The sequence below is a fragment of the Dermochelys coriacea genome, chromosome 7 (genome assembly GCF_009764565.3).
Source record: "Dermochelys coriacea isolate rDerCor1 chromosome 7, rDerCor1.pri.v4, whole genome shotgun sequence".
NCBI lineage: Eukaryota > Metazoa > Chordata > Testudines > Dermochelyidae > Dermochelys > Dermochelys coriacea.
The window spans coordinates 34,722,307-34,732,778 of NC_050074.1; positions in this window are offsets into that span (position 1 = coordinate 34,722,307).

Below are 10,472 nucleotides of genomic sequence, written 5' to 3' on the forward strand. Positions count from 1 at the left end.
CACTGGCACAAAGAAAAAAGGGAAAGTGCATAGCAAGTACAAAAGTGCAAGGAAAGAAGACTCCAAAATGGTCAGGACTAAAGGGTGCATCATAAAGACAGCCAATGATCACGCCTGGGAGCTCCTCCACTGAGCAGTGCTGTTTCCATTCAAGTTCTGACTGAATACAGGGGAGAAGAGCAGAATCATCCCTACAAATCATGATTACTACGGAACACATTTTACTGCGGATTGCCTGGAATGGAGTAACATTGCTATTCTCTATGAGTAAACACTTGTCCATGCATTTCTCTCTCTCTCTGCTTTCTTTCTTTTTTATTCTTCTAAAGCAAGAGAGGAGCCTGAGCAATGACATTTGGATTCAAACTTTTCTGAAATTCAAGTGATTTGGCGTTTGATATTTCAGTTTGAGCTCCTCCCTAATTTCTTTGCGTTCTTTCACCCGTGTTCATCCTTAATCTCTTAGGGTCAGATTGTGGAGTGTCTTTCTGCCACTGGTGAGCAAGTTCCACACAAGTGGTACAGTTGACTTTGCTGGAACTACTTATGTGAGAAACTGCTCATCAATGTAAGTAAGGAGCTCGCAATCTGGCCCTTGAGAACAAGCAGGAACATTTGCTGCAGAGTGAAAAAAAGGTGACTTCTTTCATTTGTATTTTCTTTAAAGCATCTTACAACGCATTACTAATGGCATAAATTAAGCTACTTGGGACCACACAGTTAACTTCTTACGTCCGCTGTTGAATGGTCACTCACCAGCCCACTTGAACTATATTCAGGATCTCAAAAGACTTGAATGGGATATAAGTAACAAAGGGCAGAATTTGTCTTTGCACACTTAGGCCTGGTATACATTTAAAATTTTGGTTGACATAGCTAAATTGTTTAGAGGTGTGAAAAATCCACACCCCTAAGTGCAATAGCTATACTGACCTAACTGCCAGTGTACACGAAGCTAGACTGACAGAAGAATGCTAGTATAGATGTGGTTTTAGAAGCAACAGTATGGAGAAGTATATGCTATATCCTTCTAGGAAACACAGTCCCATATTTACAAAATTGTTACATTTAGGTTGTACTAGAGCATATTCTTGAAGATGTGCAAAGTTTGGGATCACAGTCAAACATGGATCTGGAGTGAGCAGAAAACCAGCTCTTTGTACTTTAAAAACTTTCTCCCTCTAAGTAAGCTGATTTTTAATTTTTAAGAACATCTTTATTAAAACAACCTTGGGAAATAAGACAGCTCGTTGTAATTGCAGATGGTAGCCAGCTGAGGGAGTTCTCAATTAAAAAAATCAGTGCAGAAAAGATACGAAATATAGTAATGAAAATATTAACAACATGAAAAGACAGTGCAGATTCAGATTTCTGGCTTCACATGATGATCTGCCATAGTCTAAACAGAAAAACATGCAATGTTTTAATGGGATTTAAGTTTTGCAATTGTGGAGACACCACTAATTTTTCAAAACACAGAGCCACCCCTGCTCCCAAATTAAAAGAAATAAAAAAGGAACCTTTGCAGAACAGTATGTTTAATCAGATGTAAAAGGCAGACAGACCTAAGATGGAGCACAGCTTAGCAGCTATGGTCCATGGGCACTGGCTTATTTTAATCATGTAAAACATGCCATATCGCATACCTAATAACTGTAGGTAAATAGGATTCAGAGAGGTAGCTGGGTTTGTCTGTATCAGCAAAAACAATGAGGCGTCCTTGTGGCACCTTAGAGACTAACAAATTTATTTGGGCTTTGGTGGGCTAAAACCCACTTCATGTGAGCTCTAAATTCAGCTAAAGTTAGTGCTGGATGAGGTGCTGTGGGAGTTCTTCATTAATGTTCACTGAAAATCCCCCAAGAATAGCCTAACTTTCACAAGGTTTGTTTTGGACAAGGAAGAAACCACAGATAATAAAGTAAAATCAATAAGGAACAATTAGAATTACAGGAGGCTTTGATCTGTCATAGCTCAAGAAATGCAGATTTTCCTGGAGGCTATTTGCAGATGGTGAAAATGCATCAATAATGGAACAAACCAATCAAGGGCAACTACTCTATGTTGGATTCTTCGCAGAGACACTAATCATTCTATAGGTTTCAGAGTAGCAGCTGTGTAAGTCTGTATTCGCAAAAAGAAAAGGAGTACTTGTGGCACCTTAGAGACTAACAAATTTATTTGAGCATAAGCTTTCGTGATGAAGTGAGCTGTAGCTCATGAAAGCTTATGCTCAAATAAATTTGTTAGTCTCTAAGGTGCCACAAGTACTCCTTTTCTTTTTAATCATTCTATAGTAATAGAACTTCATGGAAACAACAACAAAATGGAACAACTTTAATTATCAGATAGGTGGAGGTTCCAGGTGGAACTAACTGGGTGAATGTCAAAACTGGTCAATTTGAAAGTCTCTTTATAATTTCAAAAGCTCTTCTTTTCTTCCTTTGTCTGTAGCCGCTTGTAGGATTTCAACACAGGCATTACAAATGTCCATTACATGGCTTTCATCAGGTAATTATGCGATGACATTTTTGGTTGAAGCAGGCTAGTTGTCTTGCTGTGGTGCTAAAGGGCTGACTGAAAGTTCTTGTAATCTTTTATCTTATGCCTTTCTGTCTCTGCCAACCTTTCCATTGTGCTAGAAGATCACAAGATTACAAGATTCCAGCTTGCTACTAGCAACTAATCTTTCTTTTTTCTTTCTGGTCAGTGGTTTTAACAAAGATGTAAATATCCCATTTGACAATCACTATGAAACTATTCCCCTGAACAGTAGTAACTCTGAAAATCTTTGTTTTAGTTTTTTTTTTGGTCTTATAATTTTGGCCCCCATATGTTACATTTCTTGGTATTGTATATTTAAACAGTAGTTGGCAGCAAGAAATTCAGTTCTGGTTCTCATTCCCAATGCATCTGAGTGGGGTGGTAGAAAATCTTCATCTCAGCAGACTGATTATTGTAACTGTGCTATTTAAACCATCTCTAGGTGGTTACTTTTATATATGTTTTTCCCTGCCATCAGCAAGCAAACTTCATAAGGAAAAAGGGCTTTTTAAACAAATGAGATCCTACTGATGGGGTAGCAAAGGCACCTGAGTCCCAAAAGCAGTTCCGCTGTGCAGCCAGACATGCACCTATCCACCTAACCCCACACACAGACAATGGAGATAAGGAATGGAGGGGGCAAGACAGACCTCTCTCCAGCTACATGTGAGGCTGTAAACCGGGCCTCTGGAGGAGCAGAACCACCCCTGGGTGCTAGTGGATAAAGACGCTAATTATGTAATAACTAGTTTGGTTCCACAATCTCCAGAGTCAAATCCTGGTTGTCACAGCAATAGCCACACATCGCCCAGCCTTCCTGTGTCCTGACACCTGTGGCTAGCAATCGCTCTAACAAGCCCAGACTCAGGGGGGTTGTACAATAGTCCACGAACTACAAACACATGCTCAGCAACCTCCTCAAAACCAAATGCAATGACAATAGGTTCAATGATAACTCTACAGACTTAAATTATCCAAACACTTTCAACTAAACAACGATTCTTTGCTGGGAAGGCCTGCAGTTATGTTCTAAGCTACTATCTTGGGGGAGCTGGGGGGAGGAGAGAGAAATAAAATTTGTCCAGTAACATCTATATCATTGGAGAATTGTTCATACATGTCCTGTGAATGGATACTTGCAATACGAACAATTTAAACAAAAAAAGAACAACCGTGTCATGCATGCGAGACCTCCAAATAGAATAATGGTTTTAAGACAGCAAAAGACGAGACAGATTTACTGAAAAAGACAGGAAAGTCTGTGCTATCACAGGCTCTTGCAGTGATGCATATTTTGAAGACAGAAAGGTCAGTCAATGCAAGATTAAAAAAACATTGATCATCCCCGTTCCACAGCAGGCTAAGCGGTGTATATCTGCTTTTGACAAACATGTCACCAAACCATTATCAAGAAGAGTCTGTTGACTTGAGCACATTCCTCTTTATAACATTAGCTGCACACTTACTAGAGCTGGGAACAATAGTTTTATTCACTTCCATTTTGAAAACATGGTGGACAATCCACCAGACTATAGCGAGAGCTATTATAACAAAGAAAATGGAGTCATCATACAAGCCAATCAGTTTGGCTTTCCTGCAAGAAATATCATGTTAGAAAACTGAGAAATTAACCAATCAACTTTCCAGTGAACTTAACTCATGATAAAGTCTTGCTGGAACAAGATGATCAGCTCACAATTACACCAGAAAGACAGCTGCGGGCCTTTCATGAAATGACTCCTCCAGTTCCTCTCACTTTATAACTTACTATGAACCTGAAATATCCTTAGAGAAACACTAACAGTAATGACAGGTTTCAGAGTAGCAGCCGTGTTAGTCTGTATTCGCAAAAAGAAAAGCAGTACTTGTGGCACCTTAGAGACTAACAAATTTATTAGAGCATAAGCTTTCGTGAGCTACAGCTCACTTCATTGGATGCATCCGATGAAGTGAGCTGTAGCTCATGAAAGCTTATGCTCTAATAAATTTGTTAGTCTCTAAGGTGCCACAAGTACTGCTTTTCTTTTTACTAACAGTAATTTCACTCAATTCTAGATTGCCTTTGGGTTCTTACCGAGACACAGTCTCTTTCTATATGAGGGTTCATATCACCTTTGCAAAAGTCATGTTTCAAAACAGTTCTTGCTGGCCAACAGGTACTACCACAGATGTAACACAGATTTTTTAGCTCATGTACTGCTCTGGTTCAAACTTGTCAACACAGGCCAGGGAAAACATATGTCAACATGGTTCTGAGTTGCAAGTCTTCATTATGGCACTCTTACTCACACTGAGCAGCACCTCGCTTCACAAGTAGTCCCATTGGTTTCAGTGTGAGTCAGCGTAACAGAATCTGGCCCATGGTTGGAACACTAGTATAGCTGGCACGTATAGTTACAGAAGGACTCAAGATGCAGATTCCAGCTTCCCCAAGGGTAGGGATGGGATGTCAGATGTGGGATTCTGGTTTGGTCTATTATAGGGAGAAGGACCATGTGCAAAGTTCAGATCTTGATCTGCAATGTCTCCCAAAGTTTAGGGGTATTTGGACCTGAGATTCTTGTCTGGGCATGTCTCTATTTATGATACTTAGATTAGCATCTATTTGGCAGTGAGCTAATATAATGATTAATCATGCTTATGATTGCTTGTTGGACCAGAAGCAACACTGAACTGTATTGACCACAATGCTTACCCAGTTTTAAGCTACAGAAATATCAGTAAGAGCAAAATTGTGTTAACTGTCTCTGTTGCAGAACCATCATTTGCCCAGCCTAAGGCATTCAATATTCTAGTGTGGTTATGATTCAGATAATGGAAAGTATTAATTTGGCCTTTAGCTAGCCAAAGAAATAAATATTCATTAATTATTTGCTAATATGGAACGTGCTGTATTGGGGGAAAATAAGTGCACTTTAAAATCTACTTTTATGGTGACCAGCAACTGGAAACACTTCATAAATCCACTGCTTTATCAACAAAGGATGCCATTACTGAGGAGGTAATTTCTATAAGGATTATATGTGGTGAAGCTGTCACTTGCTCCTGATAAATGATCACTAATAAAATTTTTGTTTCTACTGTTTCTCTATTTAAACCAATGAGAGCCTTTCCAAAACTGACACTTGGCACAGTCCCACATAAACCTTGCAGACATTACATTCATCTCAAGTCATTGCACAGTCCAACTGAATTAGAGAAAGCATGTTTGTTATTTAAAACAATGGCATGTTGCCATCTTGACATAAAAATGATGTTATTTCCATTAACATCTGACATGGATTTGTAGTACCAAAACAGCAGAATTCACAGCATTTGTGTAAACAGTTTGAAGTTGTTTTCTGTACATTATGAGATAGTCTGCTTCTCTTCTGCTCTTAAAAGTATAATAATTATAATTAATTAGATTGCCTTCTGTTTTTAATATACTTCAAAGAGGTGGTGTTGGGCCAATTTTTAGGCCAATGTTATTTCAAACTTTAAATAATTCTTTCCCCCAGCTAACCGTATTTACTAAACATTTAAATCCATTGTGCACTTTTCTGATAAGGGCATGTAGAAATCTTAATAACAAATGAAAGTTGGCTATAATTTCCTTTATACTACTGTATTTTGTGCACATAAACAGATCATATATAAAGAGTGGTTAAAAAAGGACTGAAGACATCTTTTCATACTAAGCTATCAAATTCATATGAAGCTCTCACTTTATGTGACAAGAGTACACATTTTAAAAGATCTTATGTTTATGTTAGTCCTTCATGGACAGCCTGAATAAAACACGATTCAACCTTTTCATTGTGAAGTCAAATAGGAAGCATTTTGCTCATTACTCTAGTTCAGTCCATGCAAATGGTCTGAAGGGCTGACCTTAAGAAATGCTGAGCACTCACAATTCCAAGTGCTTGGTGTTGGCATTCAGTATCTCTCAGGATCAGGCCTTTAGTGTTGTTAATACACTTCTGTTACAGTCAACAATTTTAAATCAACATGGAGCCCCGCAGTTACTTCAATAAGTGTTTGAACTTGCACAGAAGAGTTCAACAGAGACTAGGCAGTTGCTTTGGCCATGTCTTCATTGCAGAGTTAACTCAGGCTCTTACTCAGGTGTTGTACCTAACTGTCCACACACAGAAACCTCTACCAATGAGTTCGATAGTGGGGCTGGGGCTAAATGGCATGGCTGGAAACATAGGCTAGAGCTTGGGTGCTGCTTTCCCTAGCACTAGTAACCCTCCCACTTTGCAATAGAATGCAATACTGATAATCTTCCATGTTTACCTCCATGGGCCCCAGAAGGGCAAGCAAATTCTCCCACAATTCAATGGGAAAGAATCATAGAGCAGCTCAGCTTACTGTAGCACAAAGAACAGCGGGATATGCCCCCAGAAGCCCTAGCAACACACAGAGGTTAGTCCAACACCAGCGAGGATGCAGTAACTTGGGTTGGGCTATGAAAGGTGGCCACTCATATCTAGGCTGGGTCAACCTGGGTGCTCAGACTTGGGTGATTAGAACCCATGTTAACTCTGCAGTGAAGACATATCCCTAGGGAAGTGGCTGAATTGCTACCTTTTGGATGGTTAAGTGTTAGGATAAGAATACACACTGAGGTTTGAAGAGATGGAGTCTGCTATGATGAGCTAGCTACATCCCCCAGCTTTCCTTTGACGTTATGTTTTTATCAACAAATCTAGGGTCATCATTATCAAACTTGATTCCTAAAGCCGGGCATGTGCATTCAGCAGCTGCAGGCAATCAGCACTTTCTGGAAATCAGAACAATTTTATGTACGTGCCCAAATCACACTATTATTACAGAAACAAAAGGCCAGTTATTATGAATGGCAGGATCATTCAACTAAGACTCTCCATCCATCCACTGTTCATCTCAATTTCATTTCCCTCGGATGCTCTTGAACCAGCTTACATTGGAGATGGAGTTTCTTCCCTAAATTTGGGGTGTGTGATAAACTCTTTCCCCAGTCTATAAGCCCTTTTTTTCATTGCACTACAGATGGGTCTGCACTAAGCCCCCCAGACCTCAATCTGTTTCTGTCCTAGACTGGATTCACCTTTACCATTTATCTTTTATATATATTTTCTGATGAAGTAACATGGCTCTATCATTACACAGACATATCCACCCATTGTTTACAGGCAGCATCCTAGCAAATTGTTGTATGAAGTATATAGTCTTTGTATAGGAATATAAACATAGGAAATTATTCCTAAGAGATTGGGGATAAATTCATAAGAATGATAGTTTTCAGATCAACCTCTACCCAGGAATTAAAGGCCATTTTCCAGTGGTACCTAACCAAATAAGAGGTTTCAGAGTAGCAGCCGTGTTAGTCTGTATTCGCAAAAAGAAAAGGAGTACTTGTGGCACCTTAGAGACTAACAAATTTATTAGAGCATAAGATGATGAAGTGAGCTGTAGCTCACGAAAGCTTATGCTCTAATAAATTTGTTAGTCTCTAAGGTGCCACAAGTACTCCTTTTCTTCTAACCAAATAAGAAACACCTATCCTGGACTCAGACTCTATATTTCCTGCATCCTAGGAGTTTTATTTCAAAGCCTCCAGAAATCAATTTAGCTCCTTTGAAGCGAACACAAAAAGACGAAAATAGAAGTTTATTTTCATCTGATGCTTTTTACCTCCTTGATGACTCAAAAATGACTTCAATCTTCAAATTTAACAATTTGTCCAAGGTATCAATTTTGTCCATTATACTTTTTAATACACACCTCTGTATTATCATAGTGTAATGTTCCATACTGTTTATGGCATGATCAGATACTCAATTTATACACTAGACAGTCAGAGCTCCTTTAAGGCTTCATCTAAAGTTTATTAAATTCAATGGAAGTGTTCCACTGACTTCAGTAATCTTTGAATCAGGCTCTTAGAACACGGATTCTACCAGTGAAACTGCATACTGGTTATTTACAGCTCTTCAACGCAAACACTCATTTTTATAGTTGTCTATCTGCACAATTGTGACTTGCACCATTTTGGCTGACAAACTGGAGACCTTCAGAGCTAAAAACACGAGTGCTATGGATTGAGGTAAAGAGTCCAGGTTGCCTAGGTGGGGCCTATAGCTCATATCTTCTAGGGATAGGGCATGGGGGTGGTGGCGCGGGGAAACTATAACACACACTCACCCACCACAGGTGATGCATTGACACTCTTTAAATGACAGACTGGGGGAGCTCCCAAGATCTCTTGCACGAATGCTCATATTCTTGCAGAAAATTAAATTACAAACTAGAATGTTCAAACAATGTTAAGGACTGATTTTTCAAAAATAGAATCTAAATGTGTTCCTGCAGTTTGGTGGACGTCCAAACAGCAGAATTTACTTTCAAGCCCATGCAGGGGCACCACACAAGGCTTGTGCTTCACATGTAAATACCACCTAAATCTTCAAAAGAAGGCTTCAGTAGGAATTATGTGGTACACAGGCCTTGCAAGAGGCCCTCTGCAGAGAGCTGATCTGCATCCTGTCAGGTTTGCAGCCAGTCAGGTAGCTAGATGGCTAAGTTCCACTACTGACTTTAGGGAGCAACTGTGTGTGCAGATAATTCCACACACAAAAAATGTCGTGCAAATGTAGACCCCAATTTCTTTTTAACATGCTCTTGGTTTACCAAAATGACAAGCCAAAAGAGATTCCTTAACACTGATGAAAGGACTCAAAGGAGGATATTATTCACGCACTGTCTGCACTTTTACTTATCTGTGTTATACACTCTGAAAGACAATGGATCCAAATCATCCCTGGTGTAGCTCCAGTGACTAATGCCATTATACCAGGGATGAGCTGGCTTCATATGCTTGTACAAAACACTGAAAACCAGACACTGCATCCTGCAGCATTAAGTAGTTAGTGACTGATTAAAAGAAACAAAAGCTAAACTGGCCAGATGCTTTGATATGTAGATCAAAACTATACAAACACCAGATTAATGAGAGTCATTAGGCAATACTAACGTTAACATGAATGATGGCTTTAGAATAAATAAATGCTTCAGATGACATCATGGAGGGCCTGTTCTTTCAAACACAAACACACACACAAATAACTTTGCACATGTGAGTAGTATCATTAAAGTCAATGGGACAACTTATATGAATAAAGTTACTCACGCATATAGGTGTCTACAGGATTGGGGCCTGAATTTGTAAACAGATCATGTTTATTTTGCATGCTTATGTCAAGTTACTGAAAAAATAAATTTTACCCTAAGTGTTCCAGTTGCCATAACATAAGGGGCTAATGTAATCCAGTGATGCATTAGAAGGAGGTGATTCCATCAAAAGATCCTGGTGATATCATGAACCATGAGAGTGAAACAAGCGGTATATCAATGTCACTGGAGCCATTAAATGGATTAAATGCCTCTCTCTGCACAATAGCGGCATGTTTTATTTTTAAATTAAACATGATAAGCTCAGAGGTAAACTATTTCATAAATACTGATTAAACAGATGTAATCATTTGTCTTAACATACCTGCAGCCTTTTAGATCTTGTACAAATAATTCTCTCCCTGCCCTACCAGCTGGCTCTCAAGAGAGTTCAACTAGGACCTAAGTAGCAAGTTAAGAAGCCATTTCTTGAAGATGTCGGGTGGGGAGGAAAATGGGTAAGAGAGGTGGGGATGGGAGCAGCTTGGCTTAGTGGATAGAGAACTACACTGGAAGTCACAAGGTCTGGATTCTATTCCTGGCTTTGGCACTGACCTTCCATGTGACCTTGGACAACTCACTTCGCTGCTCTGTGCCTTTGTTTCCCCTCCTGCCCTTTGCAGGGAGTAGGGAGACTGACCCTCTTCTGACAAGGGGCTATGTTTGGGGAGGGCACAAGCATTTGATTCATAACAGCTCCAGCAATGAGAAACATTCCCTGCAGCTCTAGT